Consider the following 13,738-nt stretch of genomic DNA (forward strand, 5'->3'; position numbering starts at 1 on the left):
TGTTTTTCAAAACTACATCTCTACTTCTTTCACATAGTTGATCTTTGTCTAATCCTTCATACTGAAAAGTCAGCACTCATTCAAAAATGAGACTCTCATATAATCTTTCAGATACAGCTAAAAGCTTGAAGACACTTGCTAACACAGGATTCATAAACAAAATTTACAGAAGTCTACTTTTTTCCTATGGATTAACTGTAGTATAAGAGAAGAAAAACATTATCTATACTCACAAGCTGAAGCTTCAAAGACTTAAAGCTTTTCAGGTGTATATGAGCATCTTTTATTTTTCTGTTTTATACCAAATCGCAAGGCTAGACTTTCTAGAAAAGAACTGGGTCATCACTGTTCATAGTACACCAGTGCATAAATGTCCACAAACTGGGATCAAGGTTCACTCTGTGAACTGAGACATCTCCACGTATTGATATAAGACCAGAGGACATTAAGATCAGGGGCGCTGGTGCATGTGAGCAAACCAGACTTATGGAAACCTCCTGCCAAAATTAAGTTGTACTGTGGGTGCAGGAGAAACATAACTAAGGCTTCCCGGGTTTTCTGTCTACCTCCACATCCTCGACCTTTTCTTGGCCATAACTCAGCCAGTTTGTGACCAAAAAATTACAACTCTATAAATAATATGTAAACTGTAAAGAAGTATAGCAGCACCATAAGTAATTAAGGCAATAACCTTTTCCATTTCCCAGTCTTAATGAAATGTTTTACATCAGAATGAAGACTCATTAGTAATATGCACAGACAATTTGGTCCCAACTTAACCAACTACTTATCTTTTGTTAATGTGTTTCAGGTCTTCCAATAGTTGTTAGTTTGTAGTTCGTTGTTTGGTTTAAAAAAAAAAAAAAATACAATTAACTTTAGACATTTACAATTCGTTCGGAGTTTGTACACTCAGTTCATGACAGTGGGCAAGTTGCAAACTCTGTGCTTTAGTAGTTAGTCCAGGACTACAATGACTTCAACCAAGGGCTGCCTGTTTTGACCATGAAATCTTTGGACCTGAAATCACATGTTTACATGACACAGTGTAATGGAGATTTCATGTCAGTGGCTTTTCAGGTGTGACTGAGGCATTACTATACAAACCACTCTTGATCACAGAAATACAAAGACAATGGACTCCTCAGAACAACTCCCCACTTTTGTCTTGTTGCTGCGGCTAAAGCTACAGCAGAGGAAGGACTGCTTCAAATAAAATGAATTACTGATGCCTAAAAGCCCAAACACTTTAGGTTAGAGAAATTAATTCATTAAACGTACATGAAAACTCTCTCTCAAAACGTTTGTGTTTTTAAGATACACATTCGCTTTATCATCTAACATGAGTTTTCATCCTGCTACAAAATTTCTCCAGTACTTGTGGAAAGATGTTTAACCTGCTATATGCTAAGTATTAACTAATTTAGTTTAGTACCACAATTCTCAAAAATACAGAGAAATGCTTGACTTTTTCCTTAATTGTTTTTCCTTAATAATATTTGTTTTTTCAAAAGTTTACAGCATACCTTTATTTTTAATTAGAAATTGTCCTAGAAAACTCCAATGTACTACAACTCACACAAAAAAAGTGAGGGCCACAAAAAGCTATGCATTTTCTGCTCTCCTAGTGGTTTCTTGCAAAGGTCTTTTCAAGGAAGAACAATAGATCTATTGATAACACCAAGAGAACAATAGATCCAACAAATAACACAGTGAAACCCTAAATGCTGGAACCCAGAAATAAGGACTTAAGAATAAAATACTGGTAATAAGTATACATCAAAAGCTGCCTAATGAGCCAAATGAATCTTAATTACTACATTAGCTATCCCTGGGTAACTTACTGGTGAAAAAGTAACAGGCATTCCCTGTAACAACAACAAGGATCTTTTTTAAATAAAATTTTTATGATAAATTAAAGTTTGTTTATGCACAATGTAAATGCCATAAATGTAAGGGCTGGGCCTGGGATTAAAAAAATAATAATTTTTAAAAATCCTCCCTGCAATTCAAAATGCATGATGCAGAGAATAAAAAACATTGAGAACTGTACATAATTTGCTCACCATCTGTGCATGTTTCTGGAAAAACAACAACAAAAAAAATTAAATAAGGTTTGCTGTAAGTCCAAGACAGCTTTTAATGCTAGAAATTATACACATGACAAATGTACCTACTGCATTGACTCTGGTATTTAGAAGAGTTATTGAAATCCGTCATAGCATTGAGCAATGAAAATGTGAAGCCTTCAGTTCAAACACAAGGGCTGGTCCTCTCCCCCTTTCTTCCCTTTATTTCCCCACTATCATCTTCCTGATGTAAAATTAAGGTATAGTTTTATGTATCCCCCATTTCAACCATTTCTATATATAAAAAATACAGAACAACTTCCCTCAAATTTCTAGCATTCATTCTGCATTTGTAAGTTTATTTTCCAGGGAGCTTCCTGTAGTTCTGATAATCACTTCAACTTAGATTTTAATCAGAACCTTTAAGGAAATGCATCAACATAGGCAAGTTCTTTTTTGTAACAAATGTTAACACACCTACTTCAAGATTTCTGAATGAGGAAACACCTTGAAAACAAACAAAAAAGCCCCATGGACTGCAATAGATTGTGCACCTACTGTTACACACACTACACACAAGATGTCTGGACAACACTGAACTAAGTAGGGCCTTCATGACATCCAGAGGTAACTCAAGCAACCACAGCCTTCCCTGAGTGAATTTGCATTTGACATTTTTATTCTATTAGCCTACGTCAGTTCAGGAGAAGATATAGCATACTCACGTCATAGCTGTTCCCATTCCCCTTGGGAATGAGCTGTTCAAGTTAAGGGACCCAAGTGTTCCCTCCAGAAAGATGAACATGCTGTAAGGTGTTTCTGACTCCAGGAGTCACCAACTGCAGATCTCTTGGTGGCTTAAGATCACTGAAGTATCACTGATAATGACAGTGAACCTGTTTTCAAAACAGGTAACAGAATGACAACTAAGGTTTCCACCTTGCTTACCAAATGCCTTCTGCTTCACTATATGGAATACCTACAATCTGGAGGTTATTTCCAACAATCAGTCTCATTTCCTTGGTGAACTGTATGTGTAACAACACATATTATGCTGCAGTAAATTTACTGTGAATGAGAAAGGAACAACTGTCCCTTATGTGAAACTTCACTTAGCATCCAAGGCAAAAATGCAGATGCAGATGTCTTCTACTGTCAACAGACATTAATACAGCAATAAATTAAAAGAATATGCAATAAATAATGTTGAAAGCAATGTTCATTACTGGCTTTCTCACAACTTTTGAAACATTTATTTCACTGCAACATGTATTGTAATCTATTTTTAAAAGTATTTAGCACAGCCAAGGCCTGCAGTCATGCAACTGCAATATACTTGAAACAGATCACAGCTCTCAAATACATATACCAGTATTTTTACTCAGTGTATATATGAAACTAACTGCATGGGAGGGGAAAGAAAAAAAAAAGCCTTAATTTTCTCCCATGCATTTCACTTCCCACAATACCAGTAAGTCCAAGATACTTTATTCTTTGGTCACTGCATGGAAAAAAAGAGGGAGGAGGGAATGTCACCACTAAAAGTAATTCTTAAGTCTCTCTCTTAGGATAAGGAGGAGGAGATAACTGATGAACTAGACAGAAACAAACACCTAACCCGCTGAGGGAATCAGTTAAGAGTTGCTACCATCACCTACTCCCTCATATTATATCAGGAGATGATGGATGAATAAACAAGATTCAGAAGCAAAATTAAATGCACTAAACACAGGCAAGGAGAACTTCTCTATTTTTTGCTCATAAAAAGGGACCAGAATATTGCACGTATTTAAAAATTAATATGATTTGGTACATAGATTATTAGACATCCAAACGAGCTGCCAAGGAATTTTGGCACAAATTCATGGGAATCATAAAAATAAAGAAACATACCTGACAAGTTCCACAGCACTGGAAAAATTAAGTGTTCTTGAGCGTTAAGAGCAAAGGGCAAAGATTTCCAGACTTTCTAATGTGTGCCTGGTTTCTCCTACCATCACATCCCTTCCTATCTAACTTTGATTAAAAAAAAATACTAGCAGGATTTATTTCGCCCAGTGGTCCACAATGGCAGGACTGATTGTTCAGTTAAGACTACCCCTTGCTTTCAGTACAAGTTGGTTTCTTAACTTGTTCTCTGCACCCATAATGTTAATTTAAAAAAAAAAAAAGGAAAATAAAAAACCCTCCAAAAAAAGTGCAAAAGTATGCAAGATAACTAATGCCAAGCCAAGACAATTTTTTGCATGTTTTTTAAATTTAAAACCAGTAATAGGCAACTTAGTCATTAAATTTTTTTCACATTAAACGCCTAATCCTTTAAATAATTTTTCTTCCCACATGCAACATACTGAAAAACAATTGTAGAGCTCTGAGGAAAGCCAGCACCTGCAGGAAAGGGTTTAATCTGGCAACTGCTGGTGGTGTTGAGTTATTCATCACATAAATCTCTTATTAAGTCCCACCTCTTTCCTGTAGTTCTAACCGTTGGAGTTTGAGAAAACAGACCTCGTTTCATGCTAAACTCCCACCACTAAGCAGCTGAATCTCCTACATTACTTAGGATACTGTTCGTGAGAGCAGACTTCACATGGAGTCATGCAACATCCTGTTCCAAGCCAAATGCTCCAGATGGGATATGTTTCACTTCTGCCTCCCCCTCCCCAGCCCATTTAGGCTTGTTCTTTTTTCTTTGAAAGCATTTATCCTGACTTGATGCTATAGCAGCATGCTAAAATTGACCTTTTTAAAAAAATACAGGAAAATAAAAACTTATTTAAAATCTAAATGTCTTCACTACAAAACAAACAAAAAAAACCCAAAACGACAGAAACCCACATCCTCACACCACTTAAAATTATCAAAATACTCGTATTAGCTAATCAATTAACAAAACTACATATACAACAAAATTCATTACTTGATGCATCTCAACACTGCAGGGAAATCTGCCTTGTTTCAGAAAGTTTACTGATCATTTAAAAGCTTCACATTGTCACGCACATTACTAATCTAATGGGAGTTCTCATCGACATAACAAGGAAAAAACTGTCTCGTCTGCTGATCACTCTGAATGCTGGCAATTTATCAAACATCTGCTAAAGGTCAGATTTCCACTGCATGGAACCAATCAATGAAGCTACACAACACTCCCAGCGCCATTGGAAGTGCCAAACAAAGACCACTGTTTTACATAAGCAAAGAAACTCAGCCTGAAATCCTCTAAAACACTACCAGCAAAGTCTTCACTCCCGTCGCCTCATAGCACCCGTCTACCTGGCAATGGCTGTTAAGATTTATTCTAGTTTTTCGCCTTTTATAGCAGAAACCCAGTTACTTAATGCTAACCCAATTTTTCTGTATTGTTCAATATCGTGCAGCCAATATCACACACAGAGAAACACTACAGAGGAAAAAATTAACATATATGATTACAACAAAACAGAAACTTATTTAAATGTTAATCATCACAAAAACAAAGTGTCAGAAAACCGAATATTCACACATTTGGAGCCTTTGTTTCAACTCAGTAACTTAAAATCCAAAACCCTTACTCCTGCTGAGTTCTAAAAAACAGATCTTAAGAGTTAAAAACAGCCTGAAATCATAAAATTCTGCCCTAAATTCCTTACTAAGGAACCTCAGAAATATAATCCAAATATCCTAACAGATTAAGGAATTGTTGGCTCCAGTTAAAAACAACATGCTCTATATTTCAACAGCTTATCACATGCCATAAACCCAGTGCTTTTAGCAAGAGCCTACACAGAAGAAATAAATTAACGATTCCGGCGCTGCTGAAAAGCAGAGCTTGTTCTATTTTTACAGATAAAACCTTATTTTATATATGGATAATCTGGTATTGATTTACAAGAAAAGTCTTCTGAACACACAGAAGAGAAGGGCCAATAACAAAGCAATCTGATGGAATTATTTTTTTTTATGGTGTCACTAAGTGATTTTCAAACTATCATTTTAGGCTTGTTGTATAATTTTGTGATGGTGCTGATGTTAAGGAAAATTTATTTTAACTTCAGAGCCAACACTGATAAATGAAGAAAAGCAGAAGTCAGTAGACATCCCAATAAATGCATAAGTATTCTCCCGTATTCCTTCTAATTCAACAGCTAATACAGCAGTGGTGTGGCCATGGGGTAATCCCAAATGAAGTGAATATCCAATTAAAAAATACAGCTATTACTAGGTAATCATATCACCACAGAGCCAACAGCTTTGTGCCACAGCCCCTGCTGTGCAGCGCTGCAGTCCTAGCCCCGCAGTGCTCACAGCTTCACCCCTGACCCCGAAGCCCCCCACCACAGCAGGGACTGAGCTACCAAATGACCTCACAACTCCAGTGCCTGAGGTGAACCACACTCCCTCTTACAAAGGAGGGAGAGAGAACTGCCATGCCAGGAATAAGTACTGTCATGGGTCAGAGGAGGTACTACCCTGTGTGAAAGAAAGGAGAGGAATGTGCAGCTTCGTCATGGGAGAAGGGACCAGGACTCCCCCAGCAGGACTAGGTTCCCTGGAAGGTGGTGTTTCCTGATAGCAAGAACAAGCAACAAAATTACAAATTGCCTCTACAAATACCTACCAAAAAGTTTTAACAGCATGATAAAACTTGGTATTATCCGAGACACCAAAATGAAGTTACTAAAACTTAATTCAAGTATGTCTCAAAGATTCTTCTGATTTTTTTTATTATATTAAAGCTGAATAGTAATGGGACTACTGGATGTTTCAAGGAGACAGTTATTTCTCCATACTAGTGCCACTTCAAATTTGAAAAATTACTTCAGCTCCTTCGAGCAACTTCTTTTCATTACTGTTTCATAACTCATCTAGCTACCAGTGCTTGGGCTGATCTGTTTTGTGGAACACTTAGGGGTAGGAAGTCTTTGTCACACTTAAAAAACAGAAGGCAGCCCCAGAAAGGCCTATCAGTATCCAGCTGTCTTCTAACTTTCAGTCATTCAACCATCTTTCCACTCAAGAGAAGCCAAGAAGATGAACAAACATCTGTATGAGATGCTTCAGGGAAGAGTGCAATGACCAAAAAAGTTTGTATCATAACCTATATTGCTTCAAGCAGGTCCATACAAATTGCCATTAGAAAGGGGTTTCTTCAAAGTATGTTTAGAACCAGTATATCACCCATAAGGGAGGAATAGTAACATATGCTTCAATAGCAATTCAATATAAGGATCATAAATCAACATTATCCAAACAGTGGCAGCCTGCAGGATTTGTGGGCTTTTATATGCAAACATTACCAATTGCATTAACATACCTGTGTACAGTTTTTACTTAAACAAATATCATACCCAAGAAGAAGCCTAGCCAGATGAAACTATAGAATACACGTAAGCCCAAATTACTTACATAAGCTCACATCTCCACATGTGTGGGAGGGTATTGGCCTGGCATTCCTATTACTAGCAGTCTTACAGAAGGGGGAGAAAAGCATGCTTAACTCTCAAAACTGAACTGGAATTGTATCATCAACACTTAGCATAATTTACTTTTGGAAAGGATATCAAACTGGGTTAGTTTCTCCAGCTTTCCAGTATCTGTAGATGCACCTCTATTTTAGAGAGATTTTACGCCACCGATGCTGGTTTCCAGAGGTTTTTTGATGACCTCATATTAAACCCACAAAGCAGTAAGTTGAGACAAGCAAGAGCCTGTAATGCCTGATAAACATCAACTTTACACACAGAGTGCACCTACCCTACCTTTACCAATCTCATGCACAGCTTGGATGTCAGCCAACCAATGAAGATGAGAGACGTTAGAAGGGAGCTAGCTGATCTGTAAAGAACAGTTTCATGACTGGAGGCCAACTGCCAATGCATTTACTTTGCAAGCCATGTTACTGCAGCTATGACAGCTTAAACCCAGCTCAAGTACATCTGCTCTGCACTGCAGTGCACACCCAGGGACTCATCAGCTTGCTCTGCTTTACTCTCTAACTTGGGTCACTCATACTACTTTTAGGGAATCCACTGAGAAGCAAATTATTGAAGATGCTGGTAACAATCCTCAGTAACATACCTGAGTCACAATGTCACCTGGTACCAGTGAGTGAAGTGTGCTAGAAAAGTCACAAATTTACTCATTAAGCAGAGGAAAGAGAGGGGAAAAAGCTGCTTAAATGCTGCTTCCAAAAGACCTGTACAGGGAATAATTAACCCAAGAAAAGCACAAGTAGGTCAACATTAAATAGACATTATCCTAGCTTCAAACAGTTGCGAAGAAGTGCAGTACTTAGGCCTTACCCCTACAGAATTACAGCACTCATTCTGTACTGAATGGATTAGTTTCTCGAAGAATTCCCAAAAGTTCACTAGTTCAAAAGATGCAAAATGTCCTTTAAATATGTGCTACCAACACTGCTACCAAAATTGCTCCCCAAAATATCGCCATGCATGCATAGTTAAGATTAACATCTATTAATATAGTTAAGATTAACAGCTTATTTAATAGAGAGCCTACGAGAAGAAATTTAGATTTAGCAGCAATTTTCTCCCATGGCTTTTCAGAGAATGAAGAATAACATTCTCCAGAGAACCTCTCAAAACAATTGCCCTTTTTCCACAACAGCTGCCATTTACTTATACTCTCAGAGGGACAGAAGCCATAGGCTGCCTCCCAGCAAAGAATAACTGTTACCTCGCTTTCATCCTGTCTCAAAGTCATCATCTATATCCCTACAGCTAGGAAGCCACTTTCTCCCCTGGGGGCAATTGACTTCATTCCCAGTAGGAAAAACAGAACGCAAGTAGTGGCCATCTTTGTTCAGGCAGTTGTGGCTTCAATCTGACTGAAAAATGAGAAGTTGCAGACACAATGGAGGGAAACATGCTTTCAGGATCCATTCCCTAAAAAGTAATCTCAGTCCTAAACATCCTCAAACCTGCTGCATCTGAATTAGCCAACAAGTTTGATACACGGAGGGAGAAAATAGATACATGTCCAAAGCATGAAAAAAAGGAAATGAGGAAATTAACTAATTCACAAAATATCAAGAATGAAAATAGACTGTGGGTCCTGTTGCTCTGTCAGGGAGACGAAGCAGCTGTAAAGCTGTCTAAACCAGGTCTGGAGTATCTAGTTGCTTTGTAGCTCCAGAATGCATAAAACAGCTATCACACGCCAGTCAATCTGACCCTCCAAATTGTTAAAAGACTGCTTTATTGAATATAGATTCACGCTTTATGGATTTTCTTTTGGGTAAGAACACTACTACATGGAGTGTGAAAGACGGGTCAAGCCAAAGAAATTGCCAGAAGAGAGCTACATAAAGGCTGAGACAAGTCACTAATTTAGAATCAAAGGAAGCATTTTACTGCAGGAAGACTGGGGCCAAGGGACAACAGGACACAAACTTAGAAACAAACCATTACAAGTTTAAAATGTTAGTAATTACACTTACCCTAATTCACTGCAAAGTCAGGTAAACGCAGGCTTTTAACAGCAGGTATGGCTAATTCTATTTTCCTTGAAATTTTCTCTTAAATATTGGTATCTAATAGTCTGAAAAAAAACTACTCTGAAGTTTAAGGGTTTTTACTACTTCAGTTGTTTGGGTGATTATTACATTCCTCCCTCATCCTAAATTACCCATCAAATTCTCTACCCTAACTTAGTATTCCTTAAGATTTTGCTGCACTGCATTTAAACTAAGAAGTGTGGCAGATAGGATTATTCAGCTGTGCTGATAGCATTACCATTTCCTGACATTTTAGTGCTTCAATTTGCAGCCTTTATCTTTAATTACATTTTGCATGGGAATAACAAAGAATATAAAACAATATGAAATTACATTCATGATACTCTTAACTAGAGCAGCTAAGATGCTTTTATCACAAGATGCCTACAGGTTTTTTGCACTTCCGTTTCATACCTTTTTCAACATTTTGAGATGCATGCTAGACAGCCAGCTAATTTGATGGCTTTTGTTTCATTAAATATTCTTGCACATAGCATTTGCAATACTCCTTCTCCTCCTCACTTGCAAGGATGTGAATACTCAGTTATAAGAAAGTTGAAGTATCAAAAATAAATCAATTTAGAAAGCATAACTGCACTCTCATCCTTGAGCATACAAATAGCTAGGATTTCAGCTAAACTGTTGTCAAAGGCAGCAGTGTGCAAAGTTAATCAAGCATGCCATACATAACAATTAGAACAATTTACTCCTTCAGAAGATAAAAACACAAAATGGAAAATAAGAGCAAACAACCCAACTAAGTCCACAAACTACCAAGGGGACTAAGAGCACTATCTCCAGGCACATCAAGGACATGGGGGTCATCAAGAGCAGTCAGCATGGTTTTATCAAGGGTAAATCATGTTTGACTAACCTCATAGCCTTCTATGAGGAAATTACTAGGTGGATAGATGATGGTAGAGCGGTAGATGTGGTTTATCTTGATTTCAGTAAAGCATTTGACACCGTCTCCCACAGCATCCTTGTAGATAAGTTGATCAAGTATGGGTTTGGGGATCAGGTAGTGAGGTGGATCAGGAACCGGTTGAAAGGAAGGAGTCAGAGAGTTGTAGTCAATGGGGCAGAATCTGGTTGGAGGTGTGTGACTAGTAGAGTCCCTCAGGGGTCGGTACTGGGACCGGTGTTGTTCAACATCTTCATCAACGACTTGGATGAGGGTATAGAATGTACCCTCAGCATGTTTGCTGATGACACTAAGCTGGGAGGAGTGGCTGACACACCAGAAGGCTGTGCTGCCATTCAGAGAGACTTAGACAGGCTGGAGAGTTGGGCGGGGAGAAACACGATGAAATTCAACAAGGGGAAGTGTAGAGTTTTGCATTTGGGGAAGAACAACACCGTGTCCCAGTATAGGTTGGGGGCTGACCTGCTGGAGAGTAGTGTAGGTGAAAGAGACCTGGGGGTCCTGGTAGACAGGAGGATGACCATGAGCCAGCAATGTGCCCTTGTGGCCAAGAAGGCCAATGGCATCCTGGGGTGCATTAGAAAGGGTGTGGTTAGTAGGTCAAGAGAGGTTCTCCTCCCCCTCTATTCTGCATTGGTGAGGCCACATCTGGAGTATTGTGTCCAGTTCTGGGCCCCTCAGTTCAAAAAGGACAGTCCAGCGCAGAGCTACTAAGATGATTAAGGGAGTGGAACATCTCCCTTATGAGGAAAGGCTGAGGGAGCTGGGTCTCTTTAGCTTGGAGAAAAGGAGACTGAGGGGTGACCTCATCCATGTTTACAAATATGTAAGGGGTGAGTGTCAGGGGGACGGAGTTAGGCTTTTCTCAGTGATGACCAGTGATAGGACAAGGGGTAATGGGTGTAAATTGGAGCATAGGAGATTCAAGGTGAATATCCGAAAAAATTTTTTTACTGTGAGAGTGACAGAGCACTGGAACAGACTGCCCAGGGAGGTTGTGGAGTCTCCCTCACTGGAGACATTCAAAACCCACCTGGATGAGTTCCTGTGTGATGTAATCTAGGTGACCCTGCTCTGGCAGGGGGGTTGGACTAGATGATCTCTCGAGGTCCCTTCCAGCCCCTAAGATTCTATGATTCTATGATTCTATGAAAGTCTGCACTGCATGTCCAACAGCTGGGCAGAATCCAGAAAGCAGAACATGCATTTGCACTGTTAACATCAAGTGGTACAAACAAAATGGCCATCATACACACAGCACCTCTTTCAATGGAGGTAAAATGGGATGAAAGTAGCACCTTTTGCTTACGCTGGACAGGAAATGAAATTACTTCGTACGGTGACACAGTACAAAGAATATATTCTTAAAAGAGACACATAAACGCAATAAACCTATGGAATGCAAGGAAAAGGGTTTACCATATCCAAGTTTACAAATGCCAGATCCCATCAGTGCTCTGGTGTAATAATTCACCTACTGGCCACAGACCCTGCAGGGCCAATTAATACCACCTCATGCAGGTGACAAGTTACTGACATACGAGAGGTTAAACACAGCTGACATATACCCTAGCAACAGCTACAGTATAAGCAAACAACATTTGTAAATTTAAGACATTACTTGAATGAGTATAGTTGCTATACTATTCATTCCCAATAATCCTCCCAACCTATCAGATCAACTCCAAGATTTACAGATATACCCCTTGCAACACAATGGCTGAAGGGACTTCAGGATCAAACCCAGACTCTTGCAGACTAACATTAAAAACTTCCAGATGGCAACAGCTACTTTTACAATTGTATTGGTTCTTCCAGTATTTCAAGTACTTCATCACAGGAAAATGGAGGGGAAGCACTCAAACAGTCCCAACATGGGCCACCTTTTTTCTTTTTTCTTTTTCCCCAATATGTAAAAGTACTTGATTCATTGCTGTTCATCCCGTAACTATAAAGGATCTCAGAGCTTTTTATGTTGTGACAATTCCCTTATTCTAGAAACACAAGCATATTCAGGATTGCTTGATAAGACAGGTGAGAGTATTGCAATTACCAAGTCTGACAAGAACGCTCCATTTATTCTTACCTCCCAGAATTAACACCTTTCCATATTTAATTAAATACCCAAGCAGTATACAATTATTTCTCAGAGTAGCATCACATAAACCTACAAATTGTAATCACTGACTTCTGATTTAATTTATCTATCAGCTGGCTTGCCAGTACAATTTCACAGAAAAAATGAGCTGAGACAAAACAGCATCATATGGTGACAGCCAAATCTGAAGGTAGGGGGAAAAAGAGAGCAGGAAAGAAGAAACAAGTCCCAAGAATTGTTACTTGAAGGGTTTTTCTAGGGAGCTTTACTCTGAAGTTTCAAAGCTTACCTTCCCAAATTTTTAGCATTCAACACTTAACAGACATAAAGGCATGGATGCAAATGCTAAGGTATACCATAGACAGCATGAATGCCACCTTGGCAGGTTTGCCTGGCTTGCATTTGTGCATAGCTCAGGTCTGACAAGTAGTGTGGACATATTCCAAGTCATTAATTCTTGCAGAAATCCAATTAAATATTTCAAATTTCCTTCCACCTGCAAGAGAAAGCATCAAAGACCTCATAAAAACAACACTCTATATGGGAGGGACTGCGCTCATTTAATAATTGTCTCTTATTTCAGTTTATGATGTTATAATTTCAAAGGTGATTCAGTCATCACCTGACAGCTGAGTCTTCATGAAGGATGAATAGATGTCACAAAGTCTGTCATTCTGATTTGTTATTACATATCCTGAAGTTTGTCATGATACCTCAACCATAAAACCTGAGTTTCTCCAACATTTTTATGCCAGTATAGAGAAATTCTATGTGATAGTACAATTTTGAACCACACTACCTGGGTGCAGATATTAAAAAAAAAAAAAAAAAAAATCTCAGTTACAATGACCACACCAAATAGATAAACTGCTTTAGAAATCAGATCTTGCTACATTGTTTATACTGATTAATACTGGCTTACATAGGACATACCTTCCACATCAGTCACTGATTTCTTATGACTTTTTTTTTTTTTTTAAGAACTCTTTTCCCAGAAGCAGAAGACAAGTGTGGGGTTTCTTGTGTTCCCAAATATACTCTAATCATGTTACCCTGAATTCCCTATGGAACTGCAAACTTGAATTCCCTCCCATAACAATCTCTCTCCCTCCCACTCCAATCTCTTATTACTTCCAAAAGCTTCTTCC

The sequence above is a fragment of the Chaetura pelagica genome, unplaced genomic scaffold (genome assembly GCF_000747805.2).
Source record: "Chaetura pelagica isolate M959 unplaced genomic scaffold, ChaPel_1.0 scaffold112, whole genome shotgun sequence".
NCBI lineage: Eukaryota > Metazoa > Chordata > Aves > Apodiformes > Apodidae > Chaetura > Chaetura pelagica.